The 14,540-nt window shown below is 46.3% G+C and overlaps 1 protein-coding gene across 4 annotated transcripts in view; it reads left to right on the top strand.

Moving 5' to 3' along the window:
* Positions 1–14,540, top strand: part of ME3 (malic enzyme 3) — a 132,997-nt gene that overhangs the window by 79,066 nt on the left and 39,391 nt on the right. The gene's annotated exons all lie outside the window — the stretch shown is intronic.

Genomic DNA, 14,540 nt, shown 5'->3' with positions numbered 1-14,540 from the left:
GAAGCTTCCATCCAGGTTCTCCTGAACAGCAACACCCACAGGGCCCAGAGCAGGAGGTCCAATTATAATGCAACACTGTCAACACCCTCGTGCACCTTCTGTTAACCCAAGCAGCCAATGACATGTTGCTTTAAAATAGAACATCTAATGCTTCCTTGCCCTTCAGTAGGAGCTGTTGAGTCCTATCTGGTGAACTTTGAGCTGGAGTAATGTCCTGAGTGTTCACATAGAGGTCTAATGAGTGTCACCTTTGGCACCCTGGCTGTAGGTTTATCCCCCAATGTCCTAGGGCAGTGGTGGCGAACCTATGGCACGGGTGCCGGAGGTGGCACTCTGAGTCCTTTCTGTGGGCACTCAGGACCAAATCCACCAAATCTTCCTGCAGTCCCAAGCAAATTAAGGGATGCTACTCTCAGTGCTATTTTAAAGCGACACATCACTGGATGTATGAAGCTGCAGGAAAAGTGAGAAGGTGTTGACTGAACTGCATTGTCTTTGGAGGTCACCCTGCTGGACCCACCATTTTCCTGGAGAGAAGCTGGATTTGCCCACCTTCTTTCAACTGCATTGGTGGCCTTAGGAGAGCCAATACAAGTGAATGATGTTGAAGAACGGGTAACAATACATTACTGCTTGAAATGCCATGTTGGCACCTCATGGTAAATAAGTGGATTTTGGTTGAAGTTTGGGCACTTGATCTCTGACAGGTTCGCCAACACTGTCCTAGGGGAGTAATATTTGTCTTGCTATCCTAGAGAGCATTGGGTATTGCGTCCTGATGAATTTGGGAGATTTAGAAGATCTGTTCAGTAGTAACATGGCCAGTGTTGGACTAGGGTTCCTTGATCCCACCAGATATAATAATTTTAGTGTTCAACCTTCATCAATGCCTAGTAATGGTGACCCAATTGGGTTGTCTTCTCCTGGTCTTCAGGGGTGCGGTATTGTGTGCGGTATCGTTTGGTGTGTCCACCACCAGTCATGTCCATTGACGTCAAGTCGTTGACGTAACTGAGATAAAACATCTCGGTCACCACCGACCAAATAATCTCAAGTACAAATCTCTTACAAAGAAGAACATCAGTAAAACATGTGTACCGAAGATAACCATGGCTGGAATATGCAAATAATTAAGAATGTATTGAAGTGAGAGAACTGAGATCATCATGATATTAATTACCAGGTTCCAACGCCAAAGAAAAACCTCATTGCTCTTCCATTATCGACTCGTGTTACTGGAGTTTCATTTCCTGCCACATCTGTGCGCACAGTACGGTAGAGAGGAAGCAGAATGTGCGGAGATAATATCACTGTTTATTAACAACAACGCCAATAGGAGACCCGTAAAGCCGGGGATGTCAAAGGGAACATAGGATGTGAGCGGGAAGCATAGAAATCTCATGAATTATGGTTGCAGATGTTCTATCTACACATCATTCACAGGATCGTGTGTCATAATATCCCGGCTGATGAGCACAAGCCAAGGAAATTTACTGAATATATTATGTTCTGCCTGATTCTTCTCTTATAAACAGGCATTAAAAATTCAGCCCAGTTGTCTTATTCCCTTGATGTGAATATTTTCAGGATAAGAGCTCTTCAGCTGCAACTCTTTATGGCTCTTTAATAACCTGTTTGTGTTTGTGATATTCGTGGAGATATTTGTCGTCAATGATGCTTTGCTTTACATTCTTTGTGATGGTATTTAGGCCTTTGTTTAACACGGTTCACCGCTATACGTATTCTGTGATATTCCTCTCCACCTGTACAATTTCACCGTAGGTTAGCTTGTGCTGATCCAGTTGGTGGGTCCTGTATAACTCACCCCTAGGGTATGATCATGTTTTGTGCTGGTGGTCTTGTCTATATGCCCTTTTACAACATCAGCACCCAACTATGACCCAAGCGCTGACCAGTGACCCAACCCTCTCTCTAATGTTCATCAAGTACAGAGGAGACACAACTGCAGGGATAGGCTAAACTGAAGAGGATAGCAAGAAAACTGCTGAACATAGCTAATAAAATATGTGGGCAAAGTTGTCCTACATCATAATTTGTGGGAAAAAAAAAAATATTATTTGAGGGACACTTCTCCTTATGGATATCCTGCCCCTGTGCGTTCTTTAAATCGTTTTATGAGTGCCCACCATCTTTAGACAATGGGAAGAGAAAGTCCCTCATCCGCAGCTACATCTTTCGGTATGAAAAATAATTAGATGGTTCAGCCAGATTCCAAAACGTGTTCAAAATTTATTCGAAAATATCTTTACATCCACAGTGTAATTCCCCTCCACCAACGCGTTTCAAACGGTACAACCGTCCTTAGTCATGGTCATGGTAAGACAGGCTGGGGGTGAGCTGGAATTTTACTCTTTACATCTTTCTGTATCACTTGTGCACAGATTTCAAACTTAGCAGTGACGTGGGGCTGATGGGTGGATTTTCGATGCCCGTGCTTCCATGGAGGAGGAAGAGCTTGACCTGGATCCAAGCATTTTTCCACCTCTTTGAATGCATCAGGAAAATAAAACTGGGGGAATACAACTTTTTTTTGGGACAGGGAACCACAAGGTGCTGATGTTGGTAATACAGGCAGTAACCTACTTAAGAACACTCGACTTACATACGACCCCTAGTTACAAACGGACCTCTGGATATTGGTAATTTATTGTACTTTAGTCCCAGGCTACAATAATCAGCTGTAACAATTATCACAGGCGTCTGTAATGAAGCTTTAGTGTTACTCCTGATTCTTATGACAACCCAACATTTTTAAAATCCAATTGTCACAGAGACCAAAAAAGTTCTGGCTGGGATTACAATGATAAAATATACAGTTCCGACTTACATACAAACTCAACTTAAGAACAAACCTACAGACCCTATCTTGTATGTAACTCGGGGACTGCCTGTAGTGGTTTAGTTTGGGGTTTTGAACAAACAGGTTACCTTAAGATAAATGTATTCTACCTTCTTCACGATCCCTCCAGAAGTCCCCGTGTATCTTTTTATTGTCACATAGCGTTGTTACTTGATCCATCTCGGTTGTCCACCACCTGAGATTACTGTTGAAAACTACAAGGTAGCTAAGTCCAGAGTTGTGAACGGAGGTTAAAGGGTGAAAACCTGGGAACTACCTTCATCTAAATGCTTCTTCCTTATACTCTTTAATCCATGATGTTCATGTGAAAGCGGCTCTTCTCGAGAAGCAAAGTTCTCATTGTGCAGACACTTCTAATTGTTGAAAACATTCAGTGACCCACCACCTGTTCTTCTTTCCAACCCATTTACTAGTGGTCAGTTGCTGGAAAGTGGCAGTAAGTAGACCAAAAGAAAATTGGTCTTGCAGAATAGAAACCTTCACTTGGAAGTGTGCTAAGTCACAGCTCTCCGCCTGTGGAAGCTCAGGTGGACAAAGTTAGCTCTTTCCTCTGGCTATTATTGCAGCGGCCATTGTTGGGTCACCTCAGAAGCCGGCCCAGCAAATTCTCCAACTGCTGCAGACATTTGTTGTGCTCCTCACAGAAAATGGGACAGAAATAATGGCCCAAATTTATCAAAACTAGTGCAGTCTGTAGTATGTGCAGTTTGCCTGTGGAGTGTGCAGGGGGCGCTAGATTGACCAGAACTGGTGCACGGTCTTATCTGGCTGTGGAGTGTGCACCATTTTTTTTTTTTTTTGTGCACTTTATTTGTGCTGCAGAATTGTGCCGCAAACTCAGACTAAGACGTAAACAGCAAAATGGTCTTCTATTGTGGGAAGTTATTATAACATTCCCTGTAGATTCAAAATTTCTTAATTTACTACTGTATTGAACTTTTTTGTTTCTAAAATTTTCTTTTTCTTCATTTTTCTAAGCTTAAATCTAAACTTTTCCACGTTCTCCCGTCGCTAAGTCCTGCCAAGATAAACCGAGACAGGTCTGATACATATTTATTTTGGTTCCTATACAGAACTGGTGCATTTACTGAATTCTGAAGGGTATTATCATCTTATTTTTATTATTTTTTTTTGTATCCAATCTAGAAGAAGTGATCCCTGACCTATAGTTCTGTGAAGTGCTCTGTATCTGAATCCTATAATAAATGGGGAATTTAGAAGAGTATAAGGCAACATCGGGATGTCCATCACTGTCACAGCTGTCAGGGTTTGAGTTTGAGGCTTATTGTTCTGTACAGACTTGTTTGGAGCTGATTTTAGAGGTGGACAAAAGTTGGAATCCAATTATTCCAATTTTTACCCTTTTGTGAGTGTTTTTTTAAGGGAGAAACTCAAACTAAAAGTAAGATGCAACTGGATGGAGCTGGGAAGTGATACTACAATAACTTTTTTTTGTGGGTGTCAAGCTGAGAAACTGTTTGTGGTGCAGTGGAGGGAAAGGGGAGGCTCCTGCTGCAGCCAGTTGTCTTTCAGGCAGCCACAAGACTTTGGGGAAATATGTGTACACTACTGATCTCATTGAATACATAGAGGGCCAATTTTTTTTTTTTCATTTTAATTGCAGTGTAGATGCTAAGGTAGGGTTTGTCGCACCACCTTGTTGAATCACCACAGTCACGGTGTCTGGATCTATGAATAAGTGACCCTGGTTTATCATGATGGATTTTGATGGTAGGGGTTCCTTTCTACTAAACGAGTTAGGCCCTATACCAGTGATGGAAAACCTTTTAGACACTGAGTGCCCAAACTACAACCAAAACCCACATATGTTCCGCAAAGTGCCAATCCAACAATTTAAGCAGTAACTTATTACTACCTGCTCTTTCACAGGATTAAATTGTATAGACACCTGAGGACACCAATATAGTAGAAAGAAGGAGAAGAAGTTTGGATTATCATTGTAGCTTCCTTTTAGGGTCCTGGGCTGCCTGGTACTGCAAGAGGCCTTGAGTCCTGTCTGGCAAACTCTGCCCTGGGATGATGGCAAGAGTGCCCATAGAGAGGGCTCCGAGTGCCACCTCTGGCACCCGTGCCATAGGTTCGCCATCACTGCCCTATACTGTGTGTAGGGCCTAACTTGCTGATCGGTGGGGGTCTCAGTGTTGAGACCCCGACAGATCATGAGAAAGGGCGTTCCGATGTACCCCCGCTAGACCCCTCGTCGCTCCCCGATGAGAAGCCAGTTGTGCATGGCTGGGTTGCCCTATTCATCTCAAGGGAGCTGACAGAGATGAACGGGGCAACCCAGCCATGCACAACCAGCTGCTCCGCTCATCTTTGGGAGTAATGAGGGCTCAGACGGGGGTACACCGGACCACCTGTTCTCATGATCTCTTCACTGAGACCCCCACTGATTAGCAAGTTGGGCCCTATCCTGTGGCCTAACTTGTTTTGTGGGAAAACCCCTTTAGGGTGAAAACTTTACAAATATTTTGCATCTGTCTGTAAATTTTCTCTATATAGGATTTTTTTTATGCAGACAAAATAGTCTCTTCATATTGTGGATCCACTTTCCATAAAATATTCGTAAATGACAATTAACTATCATTATGGGTAGATAATAAAGTTTTTCTGCCGCTCTCTGTTGCCCCCTACAGGCACACTAATCCTTTCCTTTAGTGACCTGCAATAGCCTTTGTGTATTTCCTGTTGTTAGTTTGGCTGAGGACACCCGCTCTATGTCATTTCATTTGTAGGATCCTGCTAAACAATTTACATTACTAATGAATCCCACATCCTATTAACACGTCGCTTCTGATCAGTCACAAAGCCTCGGGGGACGACCTAGGGGAATAATATACTGTCAGCTGGTGACAAAACTGTGTCATCTGCTCACTAATAACACAGCAAGGGATCTTAGTGTTGATTCAGCTGCAGCCAAAATCAGAAAAACCTGATAGGTAATTATGACAAGATCCAGTAATACACAATGAGGGAACAAAGCTGGGGCCGATTATCTGATGAATGTGACGCTTTGTGATGGAAAATTAAATGAAACACTCATGAATCTGAATCTTTATGGAGAGTTTTGCACACAATTTGTCACCCCTGGGTCCTATAGAGCGCTACAAACACTCTACCTTATAACTAGTGAGTCTGATATCATTGACTTTCCATAGGTTTGGCTGATGGCTCACTTAACCCTGCCCCAAATGGGGTAACCATGCCCCTCATGACCCTATAAAATCAGGTTTAAAGTGGAGCCATTTGTGAGCCGGAAGAGCCGGCTCTATGAAGTGCGCTGAGTTAAATGATCCAGCTCCCTAAGAGGATCTGGACTGCCCATGACTACTTCTGTAGGAGGCCAGCGGGTGTGACATTATGATGTCATCACCTGCCGACATCACAGCAGCAGAGAAAGAAGAGAGGGAGCTGCTGGGGAACAGGGAGAGGTGAGTATCTGGTGTTTATTATTGGTTTTAGAGGAGCTACACTGACAGGGAGGAGATGAGAGGGGCCACAATATGAGATAGAGGTGTAGTGGGCAACAATATAAGGGGGAGATAAGAGGAGTCACAATATGGGTGGGGCAAGGAGCCATAATAAGAGTGAGGAGCTGAGAGGGGCCACAAATGAGGGTGGAGATGAGAGGTGCCAAAAATAAGGGGGAAGGTGAGAGGCTCTTCAAATTAGAGGGGAAATGAGAGTAGCCACAATATAGTTGCGAGGGATGAGGGGGGCCACAGTATAAAGGGGAACTGTGGAGGCGCAGATGTTAATAAGAGCTCCTGCTTAATGTTGGCCCATAAGGCCGTGTTCACAAGATGTATTTAAATTGTGTTTTGAAAAGCACATCAACTCCCCCGTGAATGCTAATGTGTTTAGACCTAGACGCTTGCGTCTGCTAAGTAGCGACATGTTATTGTCGTTTTTAAAAAAACACTTATCGGATGCAAGTTTTTACGGCTAAACACATCAGCGTTCGGGGAGGAGATATTCGCGGATGCACTGGATTCAATCGCCTCAATACCTTACATGTCAGCCATTAATCTGATCGCTGTATATGAACTTTCTAAGGTAACTACCCTTAAACTTCATCCTATAAGAAAGTGGGGTGTATCTGCCGGGGCTGCAGAGGTAGCAGTTAAAACCAAGGCCATAGAGCCAAAGGGGGACCCAATTGAAGAAGTTACCCCTTCAGCTGCCCCTCATTTTGACCACTTTCACCCATCTGACCGGCTGACGACTTCTACCTTTCCCTCTCATTTCCCAAAACTTTCTTTTAATAGTTTTATAAACTTTCCGTAACTGTACATAAAGTTTCATCTGTCTCCTGTATCAACTCTGTCTCTAACCCTCAGAGGAATCTGACGTTTGTACTTATAGAATGTCTTTTAGTAATTTATGACACATTGTAGGGAACATTATGTATCTGAAAGTTAAGCAGATCTCTCTGAGGAAGATGCTACAAAAGCTTTTTTCTATGAGAAAATGATAAGGGTATGGACCCCTGCTGAAGAGGCATGTTAATGGCCGGGAGGGGGGCGTACATCAGGAGGCCCGATATAGTAACAGCAGGGGGTGAAAGGTCACATTATAATGAGCGGAGTCCATGTAGAAATCATTTTTCCCAACAATAATGTTAATCAAGTCCCTTGTCGGATCAAGTATCATTACGGGCTTTATCTCGGGGCTGTCTGTTAGAAATGGTTATTTTTAAGACTCGCTCATTTTGAGATTTTTATCTTTAGATTGGTAGTTATGCGCTCACTATTTTCTGCCACAGTATACAGTGGTCCCCCAAAGTTACCATACAAATCACTGCTCCAGGTTGGATGTTGTAAGTTGATACCGCAGCCTGATAAGAATCTAGTCATTGGCCATGAAGCCCCAAGATGCAAAACCCCAAAGTCTCCAATAAATGGAGATTACAGAAATAAATCAGGAGACTTTGTAGTAAGGTACAGCATTTATACTGTTAAACTTCAATGAGTCACACCCACTACCCAAAAAGTATCAACTACCACCGTACATCACAAAAATACCACCCTTCATACACCACTACAGTGCAGCACTTGATATCACCCCAATTAGGGGGGATCTACAGTAATAGGGGGGTCGATAATAAGGGGGGTAAATAACAGGGAGCCTCGATAAGAGCAGGAAATAGGAGGGGCGCACAATAAGAGGGGGAGATGAGGGGGCCCACATTATGAAGGGGGAGATAATAGGGGGCCACAATAAGAGATGGAAGGTAAGAGGGGTCCCACAATAAGATGGGGGAAATGGAGGGGCACAATATAAGGGAGAGATGAGAGGGGGCCACAATATGATGGGGATATTAGTGGTGACCCATAATATGATAATGGAAATGGGGAGGGGAGCACAATATGAGGTAGAGAGAAGAGGGGGCTCACAATATGAGGGGGAGATGAGAGGGGCCACAATGTGAGGAGGGGATGAGAGGCTACAATATAAGGGGAGATGAGAGAAGCCACTAAATCAGGGGGAGGCACAGATTTTAATAAGGGGTCCTGCTTAATGCTGGTCCTTATAACAGAGGTACAGCATGACAAAAGTACAACTTCACTGGCTCACAACTAGAGATGAGTGGACTTGTTCGGGTGCAGTGTACCGGCAAATGAATGCCCTTAGTCATTCATAGCCGTTGGCTAGTTGCAATTGGCTTTCATTTGTCGGATTGGCTGTTAGGCCAATCCGAACATGTCAATCTGGCATTACGTCAGAACGTTGAACCCAATCTCCAAACCTGAACGTGGACATAAAATCCGCTCCTCTCCAGTCACATGCGCTACCTAAGAAGCATCAACAACTAGCGTCCTGCACAAAATACCACTCCCATCCTGTACTACTACAGTGCGGCACTTAATATCACGCCGGAAGTAATATTAAGTGAGTCAGATATTAATATTCATGCAGACCCCAAAGTAAACTATTAATAACGCTGACCCTATAGCACTAATAACAAAGCGGTGAAAGCTTCTGGACACGCTGGATTCTCATATAAGTGAATGGCTTAGTAATGTAAGCTGGTAGTCATGCTTAAAGAGAAATGGCTGATAACAGTGAGCATCAGGTTGCACTCTGCTGCAGTCATCAGAGAGAAAATAATTTGTGGGGTTAATGTTCCTATAGTAGAAATATTGTGGCGATTTGATGACAATGATGAAATAAATGACATAAAAGTTGCTATAAATCCTTATGGAATGTGAATAGCAGGAGAGCGATGATATCAGACATGCGGAAATACTGACATCTAGTGGTCGTCTGCTCTACTGACATGATCATTGCCTGATTTTATACTGTAATATAAAAGACAATATACTCTGCAGAAATTGGCTTTATGTCTCTATAGCTGCATGAAGTGGTTGCCTGGACAGAAGAGAAAACTGTCCGCTCACCCAATCCTGTTTATAGTCCTCCAAAAAGTATGTCCATGTGGTGCACGCAGCCAAATCCCTGACCTGACGATCCAAATAGCAACCAAAACAAGCTCGCGGGACTCAGAGAACATCCACAGGAATCCATATACATTGCTCATCCTTTATTCATTGCTGCAGGGGCGTTACAGATGGATAAAACAAAAAGATTGATGTGTTTCAACGCTATAGGGCAGTGGTGGCGAACCTATGGCACGGGTGCCAGAGGTGGCACTCAGAGCACTTTCTGTGGGCACCGAGGCCATTGCAGGACAGAGTACACCAAACAGGACCACATCTTTCTGCAGTCGCAGGCAATTTATGAGATGCTGCTCTCAGCGCTATTTTAAAGCGACACTTCATTGGCTGTTTGGAACTGTGGGAAAAGTTTGAAGGCGCTGACAGAACTGCATTATCTTTGGAGGTCCTCCTGCTGGACCCACCATTATTCCTCTACAGAGAGACCCTGGAGAGAAGCTATTTGCCCTCTTTCTATCAACTGTCTTAGTGGCATCAGGCGCCCGATACATTTGAAATAAGTGGAAGAACACGTAGAAATAAGTTAATGCTTAAAATGCCACGTTGGCACTTCACGGTAAATAAGTGGATTTTGGTTGTAGTTTGGGCACTCAGTTTCTAAAAGGTTCGCCATCACTGCTATAGGGTCTTAATTATGATCTTAAGTGGTTGGCTCCAGGTCCCTCTAGTGCAGGAAAGAAGTTGTCCCCATGTCCCTGTAATGGCCTGAATTGGCTTGTTCCATGTCCCTGTATCAGAGGGAATCAGATGGCTCCATGTCCCGGTAGTGCCCTGGAATCGGATGGCTCCATGTCCCTGTATCAGGAGGAATCAGATGGCTCCATGTCCCTGAATCAGGGGGAACCAGATGGCTCCATGTCCCTGTATCAGAGGGAATCAGATGGCTCCATGTCCCTGTATCAGAGGGAATCAGATGGCTCCATGTCCCTGTATCAGAGGGAATCAGAGGGCTCCATGTCCCTGAATCAGGGGGGAATCAGATGGCTCCATGTCCCTGTATCAGAGGGAATCAGAGGGCTCCATGTCCCTGAATCAGGGGGGAATCAGATGGCTCCATGTCCCTGTATCAGGGGGAATCAGATGGATCCATGTCCCTGAATCAGGGGGAACCAGATGGCTCCATGTCCCTGTATCAGAGGGAATCAGAGGGCTCCATGTCCCTGAATCAGGGGGAATGAGATGGCTCCATGTCCCTGTATCAGAGGGAATCGGATGGATCCATGTCCCTGTATCAGAGGGAATCGGATGGATCCATGTCCCTGTATCAGAGGGAATCACATGGCTCCATGTCCCTGTATCAGAGGGAATAGGATGGCTCCATGTCCTTGTATCAGAGGGAATCAGAGGGCTCCATGTCCCTGTATCAGAGGGAATCAGATGGCTCCATGTCCCTGTATCAGAGGGAATCGGATGGATCCATGTCCCTGTATCAGGGGGAATCAGACGGCTCCATGTCCCTGTATCAGAGGGAATCCGAGGGCTCCATGTCCCTGTATCAGAGGGAATCAGATGGCTCCATGTCCCTGTATCAGGGGGAATCAGATGGCTCCATGTCCCTGTATCAGAGGGAATCAGATGGCTCCATGTCCCTGTATCAGGGGGAATCAGATGGCTCCATGTCCCTGTATCAGAGGGAATCAGATGGCTCCATGTCCCTGTATCAGAGGGAATCAGAGGGCTCCATGTCCCTGTATCAGGGGGAATCAGATGGCTCCATGTCCCTGTATCAGAGGGAATCAGAGGGCTCCATGTCCCTGTATCAGAGGGAATCAGAGGGCTCCATGTCCCTGTATCAGAGGGAATCAGAGGGCTCCATGTCCCTGTATCAGGGGGAATCAGATGGCTCCATGTCCCTGTATCAGAGGGAATCAGAGGGCTCCATGTCCCTGTATCAGAGGGAATCAGAGGGCTCCATGTCCCTGTATCAGAGGGAATCAGATGGCTCCATGTCCCTGTATCAGAGGGAATCAGAGGGCTCCATGTCCCTGTATCAGAGGGAATCAGAGGGCTCCATGTCCCTGTATCAGGGGGAATCAGATGGCTCCATGTCCCTGTATCAGAGGGAATCAGATGGCTCCATGTCCCTGTATCAGAGGGAATCAGAGGGCTCCATGTCCCTGTATCAGAGGGAATCAGAGGGCTCCATGTCCCTGTATCAGGGGGAATCAGATGGCTCCATGTCCCTGTATCAGAGGGAATCAGAGGGCTCCATGTCCCTGTATCAGAGGGAATCAGAGGGCTCCATGTCCCTGTATCCGAGGGAATCAGAGGGCTCCATGTCCTTGTATCAGAGGGCTCCATGTCCCTGTGTCAGATGACTCCATGTCCCTGTATCAGAGGGAATCAGATGACTCCATGTCCCTGTGGCGGACAGGAGGAGCAGCTGCCACCATTACTATAGTTATAGCTATCACCCACATCAGGGCCACGGGGCCAGTTCTGTGGCTGCTGCTTGCGGCTCTGTTCTTCATACACAACTGACCAGTGAGAGGTCTGGGAGTCGGCCTACGTCTGACATGACATCTCTCATCTTGTGGCCTGGTCACTGAATATAAATGTGTCACATGACAATCAATAAGCAAAATACAATAATGCTTTATTAAAGTCAGACAAATACAAAAATATCACCCGAGAAAGGACTTCTACCCCTGAGGAAATCTCCAATAGGAGACGGAAAGCGTGGGGAGCCCTCTACCTCCACCTCCACCTGACTTCTGAACTACCTCCATAATGCCCTGCCCATGACGCTTACATATGGACTTGTGACCGACTATTTTGAGTTGTAATGTATGAAGGTTTTTGGATGCACAATTACTGTGGCTTGGTATTTTAGCCTTACTGTGTTTCTATCTTTGGTTATTGATTTACTTTGCTACTGTGAGCCTTGCATTAAGACATTTACCTTTTGGGTATATTTTTCAGATACTATAGGTATTCAGATAAACATATACCATTTAAAGGAGGAGGTGTTTAGTCGGCCAACCTTACATGGTTGTCCTGACTAGTTGTATACTCTGTACACTTTTAATTGGTTTTATCATGTCTACCATCCTTTGTCGGGTGATAATTTTGTATTTGTCTGACTTTAATAAAGAATTGTTGTATTTTGCTATTGAATTGTCTTTTTCTATTGTGTATTTGAGTTCAATATTGTGTATGGACATATTTCTTATCCTTGTGGGTTGTGCTAGGTGCTCCCTATTAATTGTACTGGTCACTGACTATAACATGAGCACCTGGTCAACTTATTACCATACAATGTCTTATTGGTTTTGCCCTTGATTTTTTTTCCTTCTATCCTCTGTGTTTGACTTTCCCATGATGTAAGAGGCTGATGTCACCCGCATTACACTACGGGACCGCCGCCATATATCTATAACGGTTTCCTCCTAAGTAAGTGAAAATGGGAAAATCCTACTGAAAGTCTAATCCTTCTAGATCCAGAGCGGCTACAATCCCGAGGTGTAAATTCCTCTGACGTGCATCTCGCTCACATAATATTCATAGCATGGAAATAATCCTCGCCGCGTCGCTGAGGTCCCCACCCAGGAATATAACATCATCTGGTGCGGTGTCTTGGCGCCGTTTCCATTATCCTGGTTTTGCAGCTTCTAATTCTAGGGTTTTCGGAATATACAAAAACCACAGACCCAATAGCAGAACTCTGTATAGAGCCCACTGTATTTGGATATACAGTATACCTATTTATGAACCTGTATGCATAGAGCGCCCCTAGAGGTAGAGGTTAGCATCACAACCAGCATAGAGCCTCATTCTAGTTCTGTTTTCTCCTCTGTTTCTTCGCAGTCCCTCTATATCTATGGATATGTGGCAAATCAATCTTTGTACATAGTGGTGTAGCTATTAGGATAACAGCGGTCACTCCTAAGCCAGAGGGACCTACAGACTCGTCTGACAACACCATGATCCCCTGTGATGTCCGGCAGTTTAAGTATCATAAATCCTCCCCCTTCTCTCTGCACTGAGAGCAATATAGAAGATTTTACTCCATCCCCAGCACAATAATCAGAAGGGGCAATAGCCAGATGTATCTGGAGTGTTATCTACTATACAGAGAGTGCTCAGCCCGCAGGCTGTATAAGCGGGGGGGCTGCAGGACTGGCCGTGCTCTGGCTCCTTTAAGGGGCACGGTCCCTCCTGCTCTCCCCCTCCCCTTTCCTCCGCTGTTAAATTTTCATTGGTGGCCAGTGAGTTCCGCTGGCCACTGGGGGGCAGCGGGCCAGGATATTTATTCTTGAGCGCGGAGCTAGCCAGCCTCTTTGACTGCTCCGCGCTCAAGAGATCCTGGACCCGCAAGTATAATGGCGGACCCCGCGTTGTTGGCTTTACTCGAGGAGAAGCTGAGGAGAGAGGGCTCCGGCTGGTTAACTCCGTTGCTGTCCCAGCCGGCTCCCTCTCTTCCTGTGTCGGCTCCTCCGGTGCCCGATCCCCCCGCTGCCCGGCCTGCACGGCGCGGTCGTGCGCCGTGCAGGCTTAGTCCCTCCCCCATCAAGACTCGGAGCCGAGCGCGGGCTCCGTCTCGGAACCCTGCCTCGGCTCCGCGGCCGGCAGAGCGCATGTCGCGCTCTGCTAAGGCCAGTAGCCGTGCGTCGGCCGCAGCAGGCGGGCCGACGCCGGCAGTGACAAGGTCCCCGCGTGGGGAGGAGATGCAGGGCACGCCTGCTCCTGCGTCTCCTCACCCAGTTAACCTGGCTGTGCCTCCAGGCGCAGCACAGGTTACAGCTGCTCCCCCTGCTGGTTCCCTGCCCAAACAGCATGGTCGTTTAGCTAGGTGGTTTGGGCTGGGTGCCAGCAGTGATACAGTGCAAACACCACACACTGACACAGCCCCCGCTTCCGACACACACATGTCACATAGTGCGGTGGCTCAGCAGCCACCGTTTGCACCAAGCACCACACACCCCCCTTCGTCCACATTCACCCCCCCGCCCCCCTCCTACCCCTCGGGTCCTGCCTTGGCGGGTGACGAGGTCGATAGTGATGAACCCGCGGACCGCCGGCACGCTGTTTCGGCGGCCGGCGCTCCGCGGGACCGGCGCGACAGGGGTCATAGCCACTCCAGCGTGGCCTGTAGCTGTTCGGAATTTCCGCAGCGCAGGTACCGCTCGGGGGCTGGGCCTCGGCCGCACAGCCCGGAGGGACGGTGTAGACACCGATCT

Source organism: Engystomops pustulosus, chromosome 2 (genome assembly GCF_040894005.1).
Source record: "Engystomops pustulosus chromosome 2, aEngPut4.maternal, whole genome shotgun sequence".
Classification (NCBI taxonomy): Eukaryota; Metazoa; Chordata; class Amphibia; order Anura; family Leptodactylidae; genus Engystomops; species Engystomops pustulosus.
Note: the sequence above shows the minus strand (reverse complement) of the source record. Positions and strands in the feature narration are given on the sequence as shown.